This window comes from Sceloporus undulatus, unplaced genomic scaffold (genome assembly GCF_019175285.1).
Source record: "Sceloporus undulatus isolate JIND9_A2432 ecotype Alabama unplaced genomic scaffold, SceUnd_v1.1 scaffold_15, whole genome shotgun sequence".
NCBI lineage: Eukaryota > Metazoa > Chordata > Lepidosauria > Squamata > Phrynosomatidae > Sceloporus > Sceloporus undulatus.
In genome coordinates, this window is record NW_024802937.1 from 2,179,244 (window position 1) to 2,205,129 (window position 25,886).

Below are 25,886 nucleotides of genomic sequence, written 5' to 3' on the forward strand. Positions count from 1 at the left end.
CTTTAGGGTGAGCACAAACAGTTATGCCTGCCATAACTTTATAAGTTCTTTGCCATTATTTTCCTTTGCTTCATCCTTTACATCCTTTGTTACATGCCTCTAAATTTTACCCTTGACTTATCCATGGGTTATATCACAATCCATAACTTTGGCCCCAAAACCTGCCCTCAACTTATCCACGAGGTCGACTTATAGTCAAGTATATATGGTAGATTTGATCACATTGGTAATCTAATATCAATTGAGTGTACTGTAGCATAATACTAGGAAGCAGATGTTAAAAGTAAACAAATATATGTGTTGAGACTGTATTAGTAGGCACAAATGTCAATGAACCCTCCTCAGTGTTCACTAATGAATAAAAGAAAAATTTCTTTCATCTTGGTTTTGTGTTTTGTTTACTTATTCTCTGTTGCCTCCCATCATTCATGTACTCCTTTCTTTATACCTTTCTGGCTGTCATAATCTTCAATGAGGTTTCTTGATGCACTCTCAGAAACCACAAGCTGACATTTTCATGCAATCTGCACTATCCTCTGCCTCGTTCAGTCTCTGCTACAAAAACTACTTAAGCATTCCACCCACTTTAAGCTTGTTAATAACTGCTGAGCTGAACAGAAGGCCTCTTATTCAGTGTCCAAGAAACTCTTAGGTATTGGCCATTCTTGACAACAGCCTTGTCCCAAGCCTTTTAGCAAGTGGGGTGGGGGAGGAGGGTGGCTATAGAGGCCTTGATGCCATGCAAATGACATACTTACAGCCATCCATTGAACTAAAGGGTGAGGCAAAATTTCAATGGAGAGTATCTAATTGTCTGGCTATTGGCTTATAATATTATGCTAAGCCACCTGTTGTAAGTATACTTTGAACATGAATTTGTTCACATACCTATAAGATTATTCCATTTTTAAAAAAAATAGAAATAGGAGAGGATAGGCTTTTAGCCTTGCTAAAAGGAATCTGTAAATTACAATGAACAGCTCTTTAATGTCATTTGGGACTGCATCAACAGAAATTTTATAGTAGAAAGGTGGGAGATGATGTTCCTACCTTACTGGAGAATAGTTAGGAAGCAATCAAGGTTTTCGTCATCCTGTTTTGATCACCACATTTTAAAATGAGTACAAACAATGGAAATTTCAGGGGAAAGCAACAGAAGATGCAGGAACGATGAGTTCAAACACAGAGAGACTGAAAAGGCTTGGTATGTTTAGTTTGGATAACATAGGCTAGAATGAATAAATTGACTATCAACATTTTGAGTAATGAAGCTTTCCACATCCCTTTCTTAAAAACTGGCATGCCTTGTCATTTTAATAAGCAGATTTTCACTTCTGAGTTTGTTAATCGATTTCTTTCACACATTAGTTTCTTTGGGTGCACAGGATCCTGGAGGTGGAGGTATAGTAGTTACAGATCATAAAACTTAGAATAAAAGTAATACTAGTAGGTATGAGAAAACCAGATAGGTTAATTTACCACACCATGACTCTCACAAATATTTTTTTTTGAATCTCTATTAATATCAGTAAAATAGCAGTGCAATCCTGTATATATATTTACCCAGCAATAAGTCACATTGCATTCAGCTGGAAACTACCTTTGAAAGACGGGAATTTCAAGTGTGGGTTTTGACAGGAAATGTGTACAGAATTGCAGCCTAAATGAACCTCTGGATGCTTATTCAGCTAGAAATAAATACTGCAGTTTATTTATTGCTTCCTCTTAGCTGTCAGTTGAACATTTTGTATTTTTTGTTTTATGAAACTTGAAACTATGATGGAAATGCATTTAAACTCAAATATACACCCTTAAAACGATTTGGAATTGTAACGCAATAATATATTTATTATTTTTAATAATAAATTAATAATACATTTATTTAAAAAATTAAAAGTATTTGATGTATCCAGTCAGATAGGGATTGTTATGCCATTGAAACATTATGAAATGACTAAGAAGATCAAGGTCAATCTAAGTTAGCACTGGGTCTTTGTAGTACCACAGTGGTGACAATGGCCACAGATTCTTCATCCACAGGTTCAACCATTCACAGCTTGAAAATATTCAATATATATACACATACATTCCAAAAGGCAAACCTTGATTTTGGCATTTTATATATTTTACTATGCCACTGGAATTAACAGGAATTGAGCATCTATGGATTCTGGTATCCATAGGGGGTCCTGGAGCCAAATCCCAGCAGATACCAAGGGCTCACTGTAATAACATTTGTTTCATTACATGCTGTATCATTTTGTGTTATCCTTGCTATAAATTATGTCTCATTAGCACACTCCTGAGAGTAAGGGGCGAAACAGACCGCCCTGAAGTGGTGGCTTCAAGCTGCCCCTGACAAAGCTGGATTGGGGCTGCGGCAACCACATGCCGCACCTCCAATCTGTCTTTTTGCTGGCCAAAATATGCGCGGGAAGCAGCTGGCTTTTTTGTCCTGGCATGACAGGAAGCCGGCTTTAAGGTGCTCCAGTACCATGTAGCATATGAATGCCATGCCTCCAGACTGCCTGGAAGCCGGCCCCCATGTAAATGGCTGAGTGGCCTGAAGCCATCTTTGGGGCATGCATTGTCTGCACACTGCATCTACAAGCCATCTGGAAACCGGCTTTTAATGACGGTCTGTTCCAGGTCTTAAGACCCACTTAAACAGATCAGGTGATATCCTCTGTGACAGCAGCATCTCTTAGTGTAAGAGTTCTGATGTAGTGATAAGATATTGTTTAATCCAAAAATTTGTACTCCACAGAGCCATCCTTACCGATAGTCAGACTGGGGCCACTGATGCACCAGCTTGTTGTTTCTGAGTCCCTTGGCCTTCCTTTTCTCTTCTCTTCTCTTCTCTTCTCTTTGCTATATGACCTTCTGTGTCCTGTGATCTCATTGCTGATGTTTAAAACTTAAATGTGATTCTTGTTTGCTTCCATATGCAGAGCAGAGAGATACATTGTTCTAGGTCAAACCTAGCCCTCTCATTTAGGCAGGAAAATCAATAATAAGTTGGTGTCACCTTACCAATGTTACACCTCCTGTTTTATCGCCCTTCATTAATTATGCTTTGAAGTACACAAAATCTTTTATACTCTGTGTTAATTCATAGCAGATAATGTAAAATGTTACCTCCAATCATTAGCAACAAATTTACTGTTTTTCAAAAGCACAAAGAGATACAATGATTTAATAGTAAAGGAGCCTAATGAAGATGTTGCTGGAAAATAACAGTAATTATTCAGATTAGGTTATCAGAATCTAATAGTGCACGAGACAATTGATATTAATTGACAACAAAAAGTGAAATAGAGATATTAAATATATATGCTCTTATAAAATGATGTACTTAATCAGATGAATGGGCTGATGTGAGAAGAGATTCTGAATTTAAATAGCTCATCTGTCAATACTGATTCTGAAATGAAGAGGCCAGTTTTATAAATGTATAATAGTTATGTATTGGTAGAAACTGCCTTCTGTTGATAAAAGACAATTGTTTAATATGTTTTAAAGCAAACATTTTTCTCCATTCTGAGCAGTAAATCACTGGCTGCATTGCTGTTGATGCTATAATAGGATCTGGTTTAAGAGTCACTTTTTGAGAGCATATATTTACCCTCCTCCCACCAAAGAAGCCAAAAAGGAGATCTCTGTTAACTTTCAAAGCACTTATCAGTTTTGAACAGAACATGGTTGAGAAAGAAAGACAAATCTTTAAGGGGACCATATGCTAATACAGTATAACAGAGCTAAGAGTATATGACACAAACAGAAACCATATTATGGTATGTTAAATGCCACATGTATAGGAAAGATTTTTTTTCCAAGTACAGCCAGGAGATTATTCAAAGGTTGGAAATATTTTATCTGTTTCCAAGTAAACATACATAGTTTTAGATTGACTGACAGACTGAAGCTTAGATACAGGACTGCTGTAATTCAGCTCCATCAACTGAAGGACTACTGAGGCACTGGAGAGCAGAACCTTGAATGATCATGTATCTAGTCCCTTCCCTCCAGTAAGGTGTGGTGCAAAAAACAGTTGCGACAGGACCCTCCAGGCCTTGCTATGAGGAGTGTGTTGGACAAGCCATCATTGAGCATCTTGCTCTCCAGAGCTTCAGGACTGCTTCGGTTAGTGTGGTTGCCTGGCTTCTAAGATGGTTTGGCAGGCTTGAATCAAAAGATGCAGCTATGACAGGGGAGCTCTGTTTTTGTAACTACGTCTGAGGTTCTCCAAGCATAGTAATGAAGTCAGTTCTACATGAAGAGAATGCATACTTAGGTTCAGTTTCAATAGGGTGTTGTAGCTTTGTGGCAAAGTGCATGTTTTGCAAACAGGATGGCCCCAAACCAAAAGGCCTGGAAATTATTCCCATGTGAAACCCTGGAGAGCTCAGGATACGATACTGAGCTATTTGGACAAATGGTGTGACTCAGTCAGCATGAAGCAGCTTCCTATGTTCTTCTTATATCCTGGATCCATGAAAAAAAATTAATAAGGCCTTGTATACAAAATAATGAGCATTGAGAAAAGTACACAAACAATATAACCCTGTAGGTTGATGGGGTTTCTACATATCAATGCCTGATTTTATAGCTATTCTGTTTCATTCAATATTAATAAACACAGATGTAGTAATAATAAACAAATAAGAAATAAATAAATGCCATATTTTTTTAAAAAATGTAACATATAAAATTAAGTCCAGATTTAAAATCCACTCTTGTGAAACATCGTAAATTTGATTGTAAAGTGCCTCTCAAGTCCAAGTATTAAAAACCAATGAGCTAGAACTTAAATTCTAGAGGCTGGATGAAAATCATTGGTTTAAAAATATCCAGCACTTTAAATTTGGAAAAAGAAACCCTACGTTTCATGCAGGGTCCTTGTAGAGTGTCACTTTTCAAAGGTTTCTGCTCAGTTTATGAAGGCTACAAATTTATGCTCTAATACTTAAAGTGCTCCACTGGCACATGCCCCAGGCCAATAAAAGGCCGGCACCACTGCAGCTCTTGAGGCAGCAGGACTGGCTGTGTTCCAATAAACAAAAGCAGAAGTTTTGTGCATCAGTAGCATGATGTCAGCATCAAACAGGATGAATGGGTGATTCATCCTGCATGCTTATGTGTACTGCAGTATTTGCAAATAGACATGCTGCCAACAAGAGCTGTTAAAGATTTCCATACTCTACTATTATATACTCATTTAAAAATAAGTATAATCAGCCCTATATTATTCAGACAGGGGTTATTTGAGCTCACCAGTGAAATGCATCTGTTATTAGTAGTATCAGAAAACAAAGATGGAGATTCCCAGTCTTTTGAAAAGATAATATTTCCAGGGAGAGGCTTGGATTTTCAAGAACAAATCGCTCAAAAAATACATTATTTCAAATTTCATGTATTAAAAACAAAACAAATAAGCAACACTAAGAATATGAATATCTGTAACTATGACATTTTGTGTATAGGCATTATGAGATTATTTTACATCTGTGTCTATGGATGACCACCAACAATTTCATTCAGTATAGGTCAGAGCAGATGGACTGGAAGGAGTGGCCTGAGGCCACTCCGGCTGCAAGCGGGTTGGGACTGAAGCAGACACATGGCCAGCTCCCAAAGTGGGCCACTGCTGCAGGGTAAACCTGTACCAACCGGAGTTGGATTATCCTGCTCCTTTTTGTTCTGGTCCAAAGGACTGGAGCATGGCGCCAGAGTGGCTTGTGGGACATACGTCATGTAAATGCCACGCCATCAAAGCAGCGAAAAGCCACTTCATTTGGCTTGGCTGTTCTGGGCCTATATTGTTCCATTTAACAAATGAGCAGAACAAAGTTGACGTTCACAACCATCAACCCAACAGAACCTATGGTAAGTTGAAAGCTGTATACTAATAAGTTTACAACTCTGATCTTCCCCTTGCCACATCTCCATATGAACAACAGGTAAAGCAGCAGGTGTGCATCTGGAGGAATGTTGCAGCACGTCCCTTCGTCCATCAACTCAGACTACTGAGATCAGACATCAGATCAGACAGACAAGGAAGAAGAAACAATACTGCAAGTTCAGAAGAATATAGTTCAGAGGAAGGGGCGTGCTTAAATTATTCAAATACAGAAGATAACATTCAGATATCACATCCTATTCCCGGTAAACAAAATTCCAGGATACCCCGCTATTGTCTTCAATTTATACTAACCAGTGTGCTTCTTTATGGATGTTTGAATTCTAACCCCTGAGGGGAAAATAACCATACTGCTGTAGGCTTTGTTGATCCTCTTTCTCTCCATACCAACATTTAATTCACCCCTTGAATGGGATAAACAAAGCAGAGACTGAACTCAGCTTCTATAAAGCAGGGAACACCCACCTCTCCACTGTGTTAGTAATGTTGCTATAATCACGTAAACATGACTAACAGGAATACCAATACCTGCTATGATCCCCAATGCTATAAAACCAGTTTGTGCATCATGATGTATATGAGTCGATTGTGTCACTGGAAATTGTTTTATGACTAAACAATTTCAGGAGTTGATAAAGAGAAAGGACACAGGAGCACATGACTTGTATTTGTAGCCAATTTTTATGGCAGGTAGTTAACCGAAAATGCATAATAACATATGGAAGTCATGCATGCAGAAGTGAGGTACGGAGGGTATTTACAGGAATACAGAGAGTAGTTACAGATCTGCTTGCAAGTGGCAGGAATATCAAGAAGATGCACTTAAATCAAGAGAATACAATTTAGGTGTGGCATGCAGAAGTATAGATAAGGCAAAGTGATTTGTTTCTTGGAAATATTAACATTAGCATGAGACATGCCCCGGTGATAAAAGGCAAATGATGGCAGACTACTCAAGGTTGAAAGTACTGGTTTTCCTTTCCAAGGCTAAGATGGAGTGTGAGTATTTTACCATCATTGGGATGTTATCATACAGGACGTGACACAGCTACACTGATGGATCATACTTCTACCCTGGCAACCATGTAGTGCCTTCTGGAAAGCATCAGGCTAGTTTAGGGGTTGCCCCCCATATATTAATGTGAATGGAATGCATGGATACGGAGGGCGGACTGTGTACAAATCTACCGGATTATACGCGGCAGGGATGCGAAGAGGCAAGGGCTGCATCTGCACTGCATACTTAACCCAGTTTCATACTGTTTTAACTGCCATGGCTCAAGGCTCTGGTGCCACAACAAATGACCATTCCCAGAATTCCATGGCCTTGAGCCATGGTACTTAAAACAATATGAAACCAGGTTTATTATTATTATTATTATTATTATTGTATTTAATTTTTATCCCACTTTTTTCTCAGAACTGAGACTCATTTAAAAAAGTACAATTAAAAACATAGAAAAAAGGACATTAAAAAGGAATTAAATCATTACAATATTAAAACAGTTATTTAAAAGAATAACTGCCTAAGCTTTTGTTTAACTTTGGCTGTTTCCTCCTCACTGCATAAACACCATTTTATATATAGTTTTATAGCATATATATATATATATATATATAGTTTATACATATATATATATATACATATATATCAAATTATATATAGTTTTATAGTTTATATAGTTTATATATAAGCTATTATATATATATATATATATATATATATAGTTTATACATGATATATAATATATAAATATATATATTACATATAATTATTATATATAGTTTTATCTTTTTAAATTGTGTTTTATTCTTTTAAATAACTGTGTTTTAATATTGCAATAATTTAATTCCTTTTTAATGTCCTTTCTTCTATGTTTTTAATTGTACTGTTGTTTTTTACTGAGTCCCTGTTCTGGGAAAATATATATAAAGTATATAGCTTATATATAAACTATATAAACTATAAAACTATATATATATATATATATATATATATATATATATATATATATATATAATTTGATATAGTATATATATAAAACAGTTTATGTATAAACTATAAAACTATGTATATGTATATATATATATATAGAGAGAGAGAGAGTTAATGTATTATATAACTATATATCATGTTTTTAGAAGTGGTGTTTATGCAGTGATTGAGGAGAAACAGCCAAAGTGAAGGGACACATAGGGGAAGCGTGGTCTGAGAGAAATCCTCAGAGAGAGATTCCTACGAACGGGGGGGGGGGGGGGGGGGGGGGGGGGCAATTAAAGAAAGCAAGAAAGAGGGAGGCGAGGAAGCTCCGCCCACTCTCTCCATCGGTCACTAATTGGCTCGCTCGGCTTTCAGTCGCAGTTGGGTGGAATCCCTGAGCGCGCGCCAGGCGGGTAATCACACAGTCGCGCGAATGCGCGTGCGCGCAATGCCTCGCGCACAAAACATCTCTTTCCTTTCCCTCCTCTTCCCCCCTCCCTCATCCCTGATCACGTGGCTTTTCCCTCACTCGCTTCAAAGATGAAGAGAAAAGCGTGAAGTGCTAGAAACGAGGGGGGAAGGGGGGGTGAGAATTTTCATTCGGCGCATGCGCGCGGGCGTCAGCGCGAGGCGGCGGCTGCTGCTCCTCGCGTGCGTCACCTTCTCTTCCTCACCCCTCCTCCCTCCTCTTTTTTTTTTTTTGCAGTTGGGGCCGTGCGCATGCGCGTTCGTCCGCCTCATCCGCTTAGTCGCGCGCCGCCTCTCCCTTGATTTCATTCAACAGCCGCCTGGAAGAGGAGAAGGACGGTTGGGCACTGCTTCCCCCTTTTCTGCGAGGGAGCTCAAAGGCAAAGGTAAGGCGGCGGGGAAGGAGCCTTTTATGATGATAGCTCTCTTTTTCACCCTCTTCCTCTCCATAGTAGCGAGGCTAGCAAGCTTGTCTTCTGCTGCTCCAGAGAATAATAGGACTTGGAGCAATGGATGCAAGCCGCAGGGAAAGAGATTCCAGCTCGACATTAGGAGGGACTTCCTGACAGTCAGGGCTGTTGGACAGTGGAACACGGTCCCTGGGAGTGTAGTGGAGTCTCCTTCCTTAGAGGTCTTTAAGCAGAGGCTGGATGGGGATGCTTTGAGTGAGAGTTCCTGCATGGCAGAATGGGGTTGGCCTGGATGGCCCTTCCAACTCTAGGACTCTGTGAGACCAGGGTTAATTCCCAGCTCTGCCCTTGCAAACCCATTGGGTGGGTGAGTCACACTCTCTCAGCCTCAAGGCAACGTGCTGTAATGGTTTGAGAGCTGGACTACGACTCCGGAGACCAGGGTTCGAATCCCCATTCAGCCATGGAAACCCTCTGGGTGACCTTGGGCAAGTCACGCTCTCTCAGCCACCGAGGAAGGCAGTGGGAAACCACCTCTGGACAAATCTTGCCAAGAGGACCCCATGATGGACTCTTGCGTTACGGTCGCCATAAACAGGAAACGACCTGAAGGCACACAGCAACAACAGCAACACGAAACTGTTCAGTAGCTCCCAAACAAGGGTCCAAGAGGCATATTCACCAACAGACCAACACACAGATTAACATGTAAGTCTCTTCCTCTCAACCAAGGGTCACACAGTATCTGTGCCCCACGCACTTCCATGCCTCCGCCTTCTGAAGATGCCAGCCACAGGCAAAACATCAGGGATAAATTCCTCCAGAACTTGGCCACATAGCCCAAAAAACTATGGGCTTCGGCTGTGAAAGCCCTTGACTTCACATTGTTCAGTAGCCATTTGGGGCTTTGCCTTGTGGGTGTCTAGCATCCCCCGGCTTCAGCCCTGAGGACATCTAGGACCCTGGGCTTCAGAGGGAGCTGTTCAGGATTGTCTTCTCTGGAAGCCTGGCTTTTCCTTTTCCACGCATTCATATGCTTGATGCTCTGTGGGTTTTGCCATTTAGTTGTCTGGATGCTGGTTGTGGGCGTCTGCTCTGCCATCAAAACCACTGTTTGCACATCTTGTGATGCATCTGTGTAGGTATTTTGTGGTGGCAGCTTGTTTGTTTAAAGTGAAATGTTGTGCTTATACTCCCAGCTCATTTCCATCCAGTTCCAGTGGTACTGTTTTGATGCTAAACCAGTGTCTTTTGTCAGTAATGGACCTGATGAGGGTGAAGAAGCAGAAGCTTAATCCAGACAAGACAGAGATGTTCTTGGTCTGTCAAAAGGCCAATCAGGGATATAGTGATTCAGCCTGGATGGGGTTACATTCCCCTGAAATCTCAGATTTGCAACTTGGGCATACTCCTGGATTCATCCCTGAGCCTAGATGCCCAGGTTTTAGCGGTGACCAGGAGTGTTAAAACTAGTGCAACAACTGCCCTTGTTCTTGGAGATGTCAGACCTGGCTATGGTGATATATGCTTTATTGCATCTACTGTCCTCCCTCCGTTCTCGCAGTCTTTGGACTTGCGTCCTTCGCTTATGCGCAAGGGACGAACGGAGGGAGAATGAATGGGGTGTGTGCCCATGGCGTGTGCCTGCACAACCCTGCAGCAAGCACCTGTGCCTATATTCAAACCAATGGGGCTTGAATATAGGGGAAACTCCGCTTTCATGAGGGGGTCCAGAACAGATCCCTCGTGAAAAAGGAGGGGTGACTGTAATTTCAGTACTGTAACACACTCTGTGGGGTTGCCTTTAGAAACTGTTTTCAGTGTGTTCCTGGGCTGTACAACACTTTCCCATCAGGTTTTGCCTGCATGGCAGGGGTTTGAACTGGATAGCCCCTAGTAGCCCCTATGGCCCTCTCCAACTCTCGGGCTGCAACCACTCTGCAGAAATAACCCAGTTTGACACTACTTTAACTGCCCTGGCTCAGTGCTATGGAGTTCTGGGAATCTGAATTTGTTGTGGCCCCACCAAAACAAACTCCAATTCCCAGAACTCCGTAGCATTGAGCCAGGGCAGTTAAAGTGGTGTCAAACTGGGTTATTTCTGCAGTGTGGATGCATCCTTAGCTTCTTTGACTACACTTACCCATCACCTTCCCTGCTCTCTTTTCTTCATCATGCAAATGGTTTTTTGCCTATGAACTGGTTGTTGTAGGAGGGCTTTTAGTGGCGAGCACTCCACTTTTGTTCTTAGTGTGACTTTTAAAATTTGTCATTAATTATAAAGATCCTTTTTAGTTCCATATTGTTTTAATCTGTGTTGTGAATTGCCTTTGATTACATATTGGGGGGAAAGATGGGTCATTAAACAAACAGTGTGAACCGCTTTATGGACAGCAGTTGAAATCTAGGAGACATATCTGTTGAATGAATGAATATGCTACAGTAGCTTTCTGAAATCTCGGTTGATAGTACCACAAGTGCTTGGCAGGCTGGCTATACACTTGCAAATATTACTCTTTTATTAAGTCTTCATGATGGTACACACATTCTCACGATTTTGAAAAAAAGGTATTTTGTTCCTCTATTCCATCATTCTTTAAAAGCTGTAACCATAAGACCTCATAAACCTTCAAATAATTCATGTCCTGCAATTGTATGTATGGTTAAAACTGGTGCCTGATCTATATGTTTATTCACAGGATATTGTAGCAAGTTTGACTTGTTTGTTATATCTGGTACAGTAGTAGGAGTTATGGCCACATACATAGAAGATGCTTATACTCACGGGCTGAATCACAAGAGAGATCTAAAATCATTAAAATACTTCCAAGTGAGATAAAGCCCTGCGATCTGTGTAATGGGCAGTCTAAGGTTTCCCAATTATTATAAAAAATTAGACGCGATACACTTTTACATCTCTCTTTCTCTGTGTCTGAACTGAGAGTCATTGTACCTTTGTTGGTGGTGTTTGTCCTATACTTTTGGTTGATAGTTACTTCCAGGCAATTTGGAAAGTTTGAATTTGGCATATATACAGCTCAGGACAATGCAGATTACTTGAAAAATCTCATAAGGTGACATTTGTGGATTTCTTCCTAGAAGGGAAGTCATTGGCTATATCTGTATGTCACCATAAACGAAGGTTCAGAGAGCATTGAACCTTGGCTTGTTTAGAACTGCTTACTAATGGCCTGTCAGGGAAGAGATAAGACAGATTGAGTTTGAATATCAAAATAAGTAAACCATGTAGAGAAGGTTAGTGGCTTGTTTAGCCATTTCTCCTTGCAGTGGAAGCAGTTGGTAGTGTGTACTTGCATACTGTCTCATTCATGATTGTGAATTGCGTAAGTGTGCTTAATGAAATCATTAAAGAACAGCTGAGGGAGCATTCTTCCTAAAATAGTCCAGGAAAATGGCATTTGATGTACAAGCTGAGTCTCCCTTATCCAGAATTCCAAAATGTTTGGAGCTACAACACAAATAATGTAGTACAGTATGTACATTTGAGAGACTGGGGAGGGATGTGAGTCTGGACATACATGTGAACTACCAGGAGCCCCCGCCATTTTATTTTATATAAGGGACCATATTATTGTTTAGGAGATCTCTGTGAAGCCCTCCAGCAACCTGCTTCTGCCTTTGAGGCAATTGGGTAGTATGCCCCTGGTTGTTGGTTGATAAGATGGAAGTAGGCGGCTGTCAAATATTCCAAAATCATGTCCTTTATATAAAACAAATGGATCAGTATTTGTGGGTTGCAGAGACATGCAGTAGGGGAGAGCAACTTAAATTTTGTGCTGCCCATCATACACAGATTGCCAAGGCTGCTCTTCCTGAAGACTGCTCTTACTGGGCCCTATCCCCCACCAGCTTCTGATGCTGCTTGCTTCCTCCCACCAGTGCCCTAGTAATCAGAAAGTTTATTTTTCATGCATCTTTTAAAAAGCAAGTTTTTGAAATCTCATGCCTCTCTCTGCAACATCACATCTCTTGTGTCTATCTGTAGCCTGCAAATACTACACTATTTTATTTTATATAAAGAACATGATTACTTTACAGGAGATCTCTGGGGAGCCCTCCATCCATCCGCCTTTGCCTTCAAGGGGGTTGCAGCGGTCCTCCTGGTCATTCATTCACTTAGCAATTAGCAAATATTCCAAAAGGGAAACATTTGCAAAATCTGAAACACTTGTGGTCCAAAGCATTTTGGATAAGGAATACTCAACCTGTATTTAAAGCTCAAGAAATAAGCCTGAAGATGGGAACCTATATCTAATTATCAAGTCAATGTACATAGTTTTCCTCTTAATAAAGATTAGCATTCCACTAGATGCAACTTGAATATGGGAGACCATATTGGTAACTGTGGGATTTCTATTGTGGCTTCATTTGGTTGCTTGATTTGGAGAAGGGTTGTTCCAGTTGCAGCAAGAAACTTAACTACCTGTGTAAAATTCACATGTCATTTAGTAGTACTCCATATAACCAAAACAGATTTTGTGATTCCTGCCCACATTTTGATTAGATTTTATTGGATTTTTCTTTAAAGTTCTATATACTTTTACCATAACCTAAGATTGTCTACACCAATAATAAGATCTGAATGTTTTGGCAAATACGTTGATGATTTCTTCAGCACAATATTGTTTGCTGATTCTTAATATTCAGCATATTATTATTCATTGTCTTCCTGGTTGATTGAATTTAAAAGCCAAACATGTCCAGCACTCTGTCCCTAGCCAAATGTCTAGGGATAATCACACCAATGTTTGATACTGAGATAGCCATCTCTTGTTGTATCTTTTCTATTACCAGAGGCGGGTTATTACTTGTGTTGTTGTGTGCCTTATACAGTCCCAGAATCTACAAGTTTTATTCTTAGTTATTATTGATAAGAGTTTTATGGTAACTCATCTTGATCAGTAGAGTTTTCTGGTCCCTTTAGCAGCCAGACAATGGGGTAGACATTGCTATATGACAGGCTGACATGTAGGAAATCTAGGACTCAAGCAGTTTGTAATGCTACTGCAAGTCTGAGCTAATCAGTTCTTCATTACAAAGGGCCGAAATACATGTGACATTATTATTGCTGTCCTATTGATCCATTCTTTGTTACCAAAGGTCAAAATATATGTTGTTCTTGTAATTAGTAATTGCATGAATGTGTTTTGGTTTAAATACATGTGTGTGAGAGAGAGAGAGAGAAAGAAAGAAAGAAAGAAAGAAAGAAAGAACAGGGACTAAGGATGGGGGGCTTTAACATGCTACCCCTCACACTGGTTCCAATTGGTGTCAAGGCCAGTGCTGTGGACACTTTTTGCACCGACAGAGAAATTGCTTTTATTTCCAGTAGATGCTTACATCATTCAGCAAATATCAGTAATTGTGATCTTTCACTGGTGCTATTTACTTTAAAAACAATCTCATGTTCACATAGTTATTGACATTGTGTTCATTTTAGCTTGTAAGCTGATCAGAGATCTAAAACCTCGATTATTCTTTAAACCTATTATTTTTCTCTTCAGCTGTTATATTTCACCCTGATATGTAAGATTAGACAACACATAAATTATTTATTTGTTGAATTTATAATGTCATTGACTAGCTGTTTCTAGTCACTGATAGAAAAACAAACACAAGAGTTTAAAGTACTAAAATAAGATGATCTTTAAAACGTATCGGTATCTCATTTATTTGCCCTGTGATTTTGAACTAGACGAGGCAATGCTTATGCTTGACTGGTGTTATATTACCCAGTTACAAGATTATGTTTTCAGGGCTGACCTTAACCTGTTTGTATGAAGTTGGCAGCTAATACTTTGTCAGGCAGAGACTGACCACATTACCGCACTACACTCTTATAGTGCTGCTGTTCCACTTTAACTGTTCCAGCTGCCTCCTGTTGCATTTTGGGGTTTGTAGTTCCATGAGGCCTAAGAGCTCTCTGGCTGAGAATTCTAAATGCCCCTCCATACACTGCAAATCCCAGAATGCAACAGGAGGCAGTCAGAGGAGCTGAAGTGGAATAGCAGCACTATAAGAGTGTAGTGCGGCAATCTAGTTAGAATACATTTTTGTAAATATCTTTAGGGAATAATTTGGTTATAATGGAATTCACTTATATCTCAGCCTCAGAGGAAAGCAATGGCAAACTCCTCTGAACAAATCTTACTAAGAAAACACTGTGATAGGCTTCCTTTAGAGTTGCCAGAAGTCAGAAAAGACATGAAGGGACACAAAAATGACTCGCCATTCAGCAATTGATTCACTGGGTCTAGTTATGATTCTAATATAAATAGGATCCAGGCCATTTTCATGTTTGCTGCTGATCTTTATGTCAGGTTCTTATCCAATTACCTTTGCAGAAAATTTCTTCTGACTTATTGAGATCAGATACAGTGGGAAGAAGTATTCTTTAATATTGCCCTCCTTTCAAACTGTCCTCCTTTCAAACTGCACATTTTGCTAAGTTTGTGTCACTTGTAGAGTCCAATCTACATCTTCCCACAATTCTCAAAGCTTTTACAGGCTAAGAGGCTTCACAATACATTAGGCTATATAGATCAAATTGCAATTGACAAACAGACAGGCCAAATGAAGTGGCTTCAGGCCACTTTGGAGGTGTACTGTTTAAACAGTGCATGCGTCCCTAAGAGGCCGGCCTCTTAGGATGCGTGTGTCCTTTAAACAGCACATCTCCAAAGTGGCCCAAAGCCACTACATTTGGCCTGTCTGTTCGGCTCCAGAGATACTAGATTACATGATGCCCTGGTGGTATAGGGACTACCATGCTGTTCTTCTTTAAATGAATAGAACCTAAGAAAAACCATCCAAATATTTGTTCGAAATACAGTGATATCAAGATTGGCTATGGAAGAGTACTCAAATTAGGCCATATTTGTCAATTATTTGTATGATTTCTGAGATATGCCTGATGATGCAGACTCATTTATGGACAATTAATTAAAAAAATTAATCTCAGAAATGGCAGTTGTATTCTTGGATGAATAATGGCTAGTAAAGACCCCCATCAAAATTTCCTGTAAATAGTATTGATTTGCTGAAAGTAAACATGAAAGATATACAATAAGAGAACATGCAATATCTGTGGTAAAGCATCCATCTTATAGAAACCTTGAATATAGGCGCATTTCCGTTTTTTTGGGGAGTCTGGAACGGATCCGCCATGAAAACGGAGGGGCGACTGTATTTCCTAATTTCACACACCAGTGGTTTCAAACATTGATGAAATACCAAAGGGGAGAAAGGAAATCTTTGTTGCATACCCTTGTTCACCTTAAAAAGGAAAAATAAAAAAGCAGAGAATACCCATCTGCCAGTTGATTTTACCAGTATAAAGTGAAATAATGGCAGCATGGGATCAGTCATGTAAAAGCAAGACAGAGAAACAAGCCTGAAGGTGTATGACTCAATCACAAATAGAGATGGGGACTTTGGTTTTATGGAAGAGACTCTGGAGAATTTGAGGGAGATCATGGGGGCTGCAGACTGAAAGAATTAGGGAAGCTGGTGATCAGCACACATATGAAGATGGGGGGGGGACAGTCTGTGAGGAACTGCAGGTGATTTTTGAGGGCACCAAGAATTATGTGGAGTGGAAGAGCCACTTCAAAGGGGATGATATAGGCATGGATTTGGGCTACTTTTTGGATGGCTGTTCCTATCCCAGGTTTCAGATAATTTGCACTTTGCCCAACTTGACCCATGCCATGGCAAATATTAGGTAGAAAACCCATTTTAAATTTAAATAAGATGGGTAGCTATAGCACTTACACTTCTATATTGCTTTACAGTGCTAGGCACTCTCTAAGTGGTTTGCAATGTGTTAGTCAGTTGCCCCCTACAAGCTGGGTACTAATTTTACTAATGTATGAAAAGATGGAAGGCTGAGTCAACCTGAAGTCCTGCAGGATTGGCCTCTCAACGTTTTGGCTGTAGTACTGGCATTTAACCACTGTGCGACTGGGCTCTTGCCACCAAGGTAGTGAGAGGAGGGTTAGATTTTTTGGATTTTGGAATATGGGTTGTTATTTGAGGCTGATTTAAGGTAATAAATTTATTATTTAAAATAAAGGAACATAATTTTAAGGCAGATTTTTATAGGGTTGAGTCTTTTATGTATATTAATATTAATAATAATAATAATAATAATAATAACAACAACAACTTTATTACGGCCAATTGGCCAGCACGTTAAGAATAATTGAGAAGGCACTGGAGACTTATTAAATGGATGATTGTGGTATAATTAACGGCTTTTGAAAACGAAGAGAAGAATGTAATTTTTAGTTTCCTTTTTTTAAATGGAGATGAGAGATACAGCTGATGTTCTAATACACTGAGGTCAAATGGGATTGATTTTAAAAGAAAGGGTGACGGTGTAAACTGGTTATTATATAAAGGTGGTGTGTATTAATTTTGATTAAAACTAGGGGAGATGTAATAGCATTAGAAATAGCTAATGATAATTAATGTTGAATATTAATATTAGATTTTCTGTTCAAGACTTTACTAATAGGAATATAAGGCATTAATTATTAAAAATTAGATTTTATAGAAAGGAGGTGATTTGTTAAATGAGAAGGTTTTTGATAGGTTTTTAAGAGAGTGTGTTGGGTTAATAACTGCTGAAATCGCTTTTGGAGTTGGAAGTCGCTTTTAGCTTTTTTCTTCCTTTTTCCTTTATAATGCATTTAATTCTTGTACTTTTAGCTTTTTTGAATTTTGCAGTTCCGATCACTTTTCTTATTTTTTTTTCTTTTTCATTCTTTTTGTTTGTTTGATGTGTTGTTGTTGTTGATCTGTTTTAGATATTTGAAAATTTTAAATAAAATCATTAAAAGAGGGAAGATCCAGGCTGTCCCTGTCATGTGTGAAGCTTACTGCTCCTTTGTTGTTAGGCAGCGAAAATTAAATTCCTCAAAAAAAAAAAATCCCTATACTATTACATCTGGGGAGAAAATTAGGTTCTGCTTAGGTAAAACTTGCCATGTGTATTCTAAATGCAAAGGTTTTACCTTTGTTGGAAGTAAAATTCTCATAGAGTTAAGTCCTTGCCCATTGACTCCTTCTTCTTAAAGTTTCCACTGTTGCTGCAAATTTCAGTATCTTCAAATCCAGGAGACCTTTTCAGGGTTTGCTGGGTTGGTCATGTGGGAAAATAGAACAAAATCCATAGCTCACAAAAGAGCAATACCTTGAGTAATTGAAAACAAATCATCTTTGTGAATAAGAATGACAACACTTTTGCTTTTGTATAATTATCACTCGTGTGGTTAAGACATTGACTCTGTTGATTGCAAGATCGGCAGGTTGGCAGTTCGAGGCCTGGGTGCCGCACGATGTGGTGAGCTCCCATCACTCGTCCCAGCTTCTGACAACCTAGCAGTTCGAAAGTATGCAGATGCAAGTAGACAAATAGGTACCATTCTGGTGGGAAGGTAAACAGCGTTCTGTGCAATCATACTGGCCACATGATCACAGAGCAGTCTGACAATGGCTGGCTCTTCAGCTTAATAATGGAGATGAGCACCACCCCCTGTGGTAGGACACGACTTAACAACCGTGTCAGTGGGGAATACCATTACCTTTTAAAACTTTCAAACCCAGTCTTTGCAAAGTTGATCTTTATCAGACATCAAAACATGAATCTCCAGTGGAAAGATAGCATCAGCTTTTAATTTTTTAGGCATAGCAAAAACCTGTTTTGCCTTGTTAGAGGTCCTTGGACCGTTAAAATTTCACATGATCAAATTTATAAACACATTAAGGTATATCTATAACTTAATAGATAAGGGATCAAAGCCAGCTGCCCAATTATATATTTGATCAAAACAATTTGAAGTGAAAAGGAGAGAAAAAACAACAATAAATGGATATTATAAAAGGAAAGGCAGATGGAAAGAATCCAGTTTTTCTAGCCGAGAGTATGGTGTGCCCATTGTATCTTCTATTTCTTATCCTCACTTTGAGTCAAATCTGTTCTAAGCAAAAACCATCACATTACTATAACCCACAATAAGTTTAGAATTTGAACACAGGTTTTTTTTTAAATGTTTGAACACAGTAACATTTTCATGCCCAAGATTACTCAGAGGCAGATAATAGATGAGTAATAAAGGATTAAATAGGTAAACATACGAAGTAGTAAATGGAGTAGTAAACAATTAATTTGAACATGCCATTAAAGACAGTTGTGAGGAACAGTAATTATTTTATCTGAGAAAAGACTAAAGTCACCAATGTATCAGTGTTTTAACAAAAACAAAAGCAACACAAAGTACTTTCATCTAGAAATTTACAATCAAGGACACAATTTAACCACAGAAGAAAACAAACCAAATTAAACAGCAAGAAGGAGGAAGTGGTGGTGAGACCATTACAGGAAAGGGGGGGAAATGCCTCTCTGAACCCCACCATTTGTAAAATTAATGGCCAATCTCCAGTATTGCTTTCTGGGGTAAGTTTCTAGAGCACTGTGACCTCTAGGCTCAGGAGGTGCCTAGATGAGATGTATTATGTAGATCCATTTCAGTCTATCTTCAGGCTTATTTAATGGATACAGCTTTGGTTGCTTTAGTGGATGACCTGTGCCAGGAACTGGACAGAGGGAGTGTGTCCCTGTTGGTTCAGTCAGACCTCTCAGCAACGTTGATATCATCAATATTGCTATCTAGAAGAGTTTATTCCTGATGTTTCACCAGCAGTTGTGGCTAGGGCTGGCATACATTGTTTTTTGTGGGGTTTTTTTTGGGGGGGGTATCAGGCTGTGTTCTAGAAGAGTTTATTCCTGATGTTTCACCAGCAGTTGTGGCTAGCATCTTCAGAGAATTTTCCCCGTAACAGTGCATGTTCCATTCGATTATATATACAGTTGGCCCGTGGGAATTTTAAGGTCCTTTTTGCTGTGAGAAAGTGTGGTATGGTATGTGTGTGTCTGTAGCGTAGTAGGAAGGTTAGTGAGCAGAGTAAATGTGCTCTCTTGGTCCAGAGTTTTTCCAGTCTCCAGTTGTCTTGGAACAGTTTCTCCTCATAGAGATGGCCAATGTGAAATCGAAGGCTTTCATGGCTGGCATCCATAGTTTTTTGTGGGTTTTTCAGGCTATGAGACCATGTTCTAGAAGAGTTTATTCGTGACGTTTCACCAACAGCTGTGGCTGGCATTTTTTAATGGGTATTTGTGTGTGTGTGCTTACTTTTATTCTTGCTGCTTCAAAAAATAACTTTGGCCTGTTACAGACTGCCAAAATAAAGCTGCTTCGGGTCTCTTTGGAGTTATGCTATTTAAATGATGCATGGGTCCTAAGAGTCTGGAGGTCGTGCCAAAGCCACACTCCATTCCTAAGCACTGGAGTGCAGCTTTGGTGTAGCTTCCGGATTCTTAGGATGCATGCATCATTTAAACAGCATACCTCCAAAGAGACCCGAAGCAGCTTTATTTTGGCAGTCTGTAACAGGCCTTTGATACTCTTTTAAGTTTTAGGGTTTTAATAGTCTAACTTATTTAATTAACAAAACAAAACCTTTTTAGCAGCAGGTTTTTAGCTTGTACTTTGTTTTGACCTGCATTGTAAGATGCCTTGGGTCCTGTGTCAGGAAAAAGGCAGTACAGAAAATACGTACAGTGGACCCTTGTCATACGCTGGGGTTTGGTTCAAAGATCCCCCATGTATAGCAAAATCCGTGTATGCTCATGTCTCATTAAATTTAATGACATAGCAAAATGGTGTCCTTATAAAAAATGGAAAATCAAGGATTGATATTTGAAATTTATACTTTTTTTAACATTTTCAAACCGTGTATGCTTGAATCCATGTATAAAAAATCAGTGTATAAGAAGGGCTGACTGTACATACATACATACATACATACATAAAACAGGAAAAAAACCAAGTAGTTTAAAACTTAAAGAAGACAAATATCATGCCTCATTTTTCCTCTTTTCCTTGTATCTCTTCTGGCCAGTGGAGTTGTTTGGAACATTGCAAAAAGATAGATTTCAGGGAACCTCTGATCTTTAAACCAGGGGTTCCCAACCTGGGGGTTGTGACCTCTTCGGGAGTTGCTCGACCCTTTCTCAAGGGTTGCCAGGTTGGGATTCACCCCTGCCTCCTCCTCCTCCACTCTTCCCTGCGGGTGCCAGCGCAAACACTACCACCGCATGGGGACAGGGCTGCTTCCTCCACCTCTCCTTTTCCCCGAGGGTACCGGGGCAAGCACCACCACTGCGCAGGAATGGGGACAGGGACAGGGCTGCCTCCTCCTCCTCCTCCTCTCTTCTTCCTTGTGGGTGCCAGCGCCAGTGCTGCCACCGCACGGGGATGGGGCTGCCTTGTCCTCTGATGGCAGCCGCGGCAGGCCAGAGCAGGCCTGGCTGGCATGGAGGAGGAGAGGTGAGGAAGAGAAGGCGAAGGGGCTTCCAGCAGCCTTTGCGGCTGGAAGTCCCACCTCTTCCTCCAGCTGGAGGACTCCTTAATTGGTTGGGAGGCCGGGAAGGGGCGGGACTTCTGACTGCAAAGGCCACTGGGGCTTATAAGTGACTGGAAGTCCCGCCCCTTCCTGGCTTCCCAACCAATCAGGGAGGCCGCCGGACGGGACTTTCACCACAATAGGGGGCACGGCCCAACAAAGGTTGGGAACCACTGTTTTAAACAGATGAAGATGATTAAACTGATAGAGGCAAAAGGTGGCAGGAAAACTCATCAAATCTTTTAGGTTTTTTCTTTTGCCAATTTATGGACTTAAAAAAGGGACGCCTCTTATCAGCAATCTCTTTAGAGAAATTACAGTGTGGACAATGTCTTGCTTCATTTTTGCTCTCAAAATTGTAATGCATGTGCATTAGATGGTTCGAACAGAAGCCTTCAAACATTGGAATGTAAATGGGCAAGAAATTTACATTCAAGTTAACACTCTTCTGTGAGGCTTAGGATCTCCAGTAATAAGCTTTCCATAAAGCTTATTTATGGAAAGTGGCCTCCCTTTGTTTTCTCACTGGTCACCAGAATACACAGATGTACTATCAAGACTGAGCTTCCCAAGATATTTACTTGTTTTTTAATTAATATGGAGCAGTGATACCAGCCTCAGTGTTTACAACATGATTATCCAGTATTGATATTCCAGTCTCTACAGCTCCAAAATAGGAAAAAAATATTATCAAAATATGTTACATCCCATTTGCACTGTTGCAATGAGCTTTACATGTCTTTGAAAAGCTCTAAGAAGCTTCACTTGGCCAAAGAACTGTGGCCATATTTGTTAATTGGGGCTTGGTACAAGGAGCATACACTCCCTTATGCTAACATCACCACTGCTGTCCATTTATGGGCACAATTCAAAGTACTGTTTATGACCTATGAAGCCCCTACATGGCTCAAGTCCAGCTGTTTGAAACAGTGTGAACTTGACTGGGCTCTAAGATCTTCAGGGCTAGCTCTTAGCTCAATCTCACCATCATCTCAGGAAGACTTAATGGGAACATCAGATAAGGTCCTCTTGGTGGTTGAGCCCAGGCTTTGGATCTCCCTCCTTAGTGAGGCTAGAATTGATCCTTCTGGCAGTCTTTCATTTGGCAATAGAAAAGCTTTCTGTTCTGACAAGCTTTTAGGATATGACTGCAAAGTCTTTTAATGTTGTGCTGCTTTGCTAATTTTTAACTGATTCCTTTTTATCTTTAATCTTTAAATTGTTTTTAAAAGATTTAATTTAATAAATAGTATAATAATGAAAAGTAATAACCTTTTAGACATTTTACCTTTATCGTTGTAAGTGCTTTTAATGGTATATGTTTTAGGTTTTGTAAGCCACACTGAATTCAGTATTAGGAAAATGGTGGGATATAAATGAACTGATAGTGGTGGTTGTGATGATAGTACTGTAATGATAAAGATGATGTTGAGAACAGCAAGAAATATCTTCATAGTATTCATATTCCAGCTACTGTTTTAAGTAGTACATTGAGAACTTCTGCCACTGTTTCTTACTACTGTATTCCAGTGGTACCCCTTGTTCTTTGGTCTCAATAGGAAAGCAGGGATGGGTTTTTCCAAGACAGGAGAATTCTTTTCCTTTGAGTCTCCTTTTACTGTCATTAGGATCAATAAACAACAGCCAGCTCTGTAGCATGCACACACAAAAAACCTTTGCCTGATTTTTAGTCCAAAATATGAGGATTGAAAACTAGGATTACTGTGTATATTTGACTATAAATCGATCTCATGTATAGGTCAAGGACAGGTTTAGGGACCTCTATTATGGATTTTGATATGACCCTTGGGTAAGTCAATTGTAAAACCTAGGGGGCATGTAACAAAGGATGAAAGAAAGGAAAACAATGCTTAGAAAATTCCAACAGGTACAACAATTTGTTTTCACACTAAGGGCTGAATGGATGAGAGTATTGGGGGGGGGGTCAGTGTTTCCTGGACAGATTACACTCTTACCTTTCACCAGGAAGGTTTCTTTTTTAAAATAAGAGTTAAAGTACAGTACAGTACTTACCTTGACCTGTGAATAAGTTTAATTGTTTTATAAACACTGTATTTTTAATGTTTCATATTGTTTTCACTTAGGGCCGGTACAGATGGCCCTAAAGGGACGGCTTGATGCCGGCCCTTTGAACGCCAGATCAGGGCCGCAGGAACCACATGGTGCAGTGCAGAAGGGACGTCATCATGGCGTGCTGCCGAACCTATGACACCCTTTCCAGTGAGCAAGAAGGAGCCACTTTTCACAGCTTTTTGCTCCCTCTGAAGGCCACGGCGTGTGGTTGCTGGAGCCTCCGTCCAGGGCAAAAAGGGGCAGCATTTAGCCGCCCATTTGTACAGTCCCTATGTGAGAAAGGGTTGTCTCAGAGACTGTTCCTGTATTCTGGAACTCCCTTCCTCAGGATAGAATGATCCTCTCTTTGCTGTCTGTCCTGTGTGTAGGTAGCAGTGCATAATTTCCAACAGGTTTCCAGGAACTAGGGTTTTTTTTTAAAAAGGGGGGGGAAAGAAAGGGCTTTTAATAAGGTGTTGTACAGTGTTTTCTTAATTCATTCATATTAATGCATATTTTAAATTATTCTTGGTATGTATCACAGATACGTAGTAGGGTGAGGCTGGGGAGTGTTATCTCTCTCAGCTTTGTCCATCTAGGTTCTCTGCACAGAAAAAAGGAAGACCTGGGGGAGGAGAGGGGATGTGGAGCTGCACTGGTCTACTGGGATTCCATCACCCTGACCTGGTGCCCTGTTCCCTTAGTTTTCTGAGTTTGCGTGTGTATACCTGAGGCTGGGTGTCTAGAACAGATTAGTGATTCTGTTGGTGTACCACTCCTCTTGCTGCTCAACAGTCTCACTTTGTAGGCTTAAGGTTGGCATTGGAGTCTCTTTGATTGTAGTGCTGGGATATTTCATTATTCATGCTGAGACTGACCTGTTTGCCATAACAACCATGGGTCTGTCCCAAGTGGCAGGCATACTGTTTTGCTTTTTGAATATATACTCACAAGATTGGACATTGATATTCTATAACAGATTTTCCCTCAGTGATATCAAGAAGGGCTATATTTCACTAAGAAAGAATACATTTACGATCTTAGGTTGTGCATTTTACGTTGACCTTGTTCAGAGCAACCTATTGTGGCATTTAACAGCTACTTTAACAGAGAGGCGTTTCATTTCTTAATCGTCTGAACATGGGTTTTTTGCACTTGTTACTTCCAGACCACTGTATTGTCTTTTTCACCCTAGCTCTTCCCATTATCTAAATTAAAGCAAAGAATAGGTTCTGTGCATTTTGTTCTCTGCTTTATTATAGTAATATTGAGACACCTAATTCAGCAATAAACTGGCATACTCAGTATGCTTGTGCAAAAGTGTGGTAACTGTGTTGACACATAACAGTATTTTAGGCATCCGGATTCTTAAACAACAATGTTGTTTAGTTGTGCCTTCTTCACTCCCACATTGTTCTTTCTGAGTACGTAAACAAGTCAGATATGGATAGTTGAGCAGTATGTATACTGAAATACAGAAATAATGCTAAGCTCCCTATGTCTGGCTAATTTACTTGCTTCTCCAAACAGGAAGAGGAAATGAGAAATGAACAGATTGCATCTATATGTAGTTTGTGCATGTTACAGTTTAATAAGCCAGCATTTCTGGGTTATCATGGTTTGTACACAGAGAATATTTTGTCTGGCTGGGATAGCAGAAGTTAATAGCATCCATCATGCCTGTGAAATATGAGATTAGTCCAAACCTTTCCAAATACTGTACTGCAAATACCTAAAGTGAGATTCTAGGTCTGTCTGGTCATGTAATGATATAATAATGACAAAGCTAAAACTAAGCTAAAAATATAACACGTGAGCTGTTGTGGATAAAGATATCATTGTAGGATAAGGGAATGATACAAAATATGTCCAGTTTTTTTAAAAAAAATGTAGAAAAATTATTTTAAAAGTGTATTTCTGATTGCCTTGAGTAGGAAAACAAATAAGTAATAGTTTAACAGTTCTAGAACCTTGTTTGTTGACACACATACATCTGTTGTGTTCTGTAGTATGAATAGCAACATATCCAAGAAACCTTTAAAACTTTCTAATCAGAGCTGGAAGTATATACAATCCGCCCTTACCTTACGCAGAGGATCTGTTCCGGACGCACACACCCCCGGTAAGGAAAAAATGCGGATGCTCAAGCCCCATTCAAATGAATGGGGCTCGTACCCGCAGCAACGCGGCAGTGGCGTGTGGGGCTCATGCCATGGCAATGTGTGTCATTGTTTCCTTCTGTTGCAGCTTCCAGCGTATGCTGGAAGCCGCATAAAATGCACCCACGTAAAACGTGGCCGCACTGTATATTTGATTAACCACAACTTCTCATAGAGCATTTCCTGCTGCAACCCCTAAATTATGGAACAGTCTGCTAGAGGAGATCCCTCTTATCACCACCTTAGATGCCTTTAAGAAGACACTAAAGACAGATCTGTTCCGGCGGGCTTTCCCATTGGATTTGATATAGAGATGACGATTAAGACCCCCCTCTCTAAGTATGATGGTATATGAACTGATGTTTGGAGATTTTAATGAACTAATA

General features: G+C 39.8%; 1 protein-coding gene across 2 annotated transcripts in view; it reads left to right on the top strand.

Moving 5' to 3' along the window:
* The first annotated feature begins 8,676 nt into the window (after positions 1-8,676).
* LOC121917325 (phosphatidate phosphatase LPIN2-like) overlaps positions 8,677-25,886 on the top strand; it is a 53,429-nt gene continuing 36,219 nt past the window's right edge. For both annotated transcript variants that reach the window (XM_042443211.1, XM_042443212.1), the window contains exon 1: positions 8,677-8,755. The gene's annotated coding sequence lies outside the window, so the exon portion shown is untranslated. The remainder of the gene's footprint in view (positions 8,756-25,886) is intronic.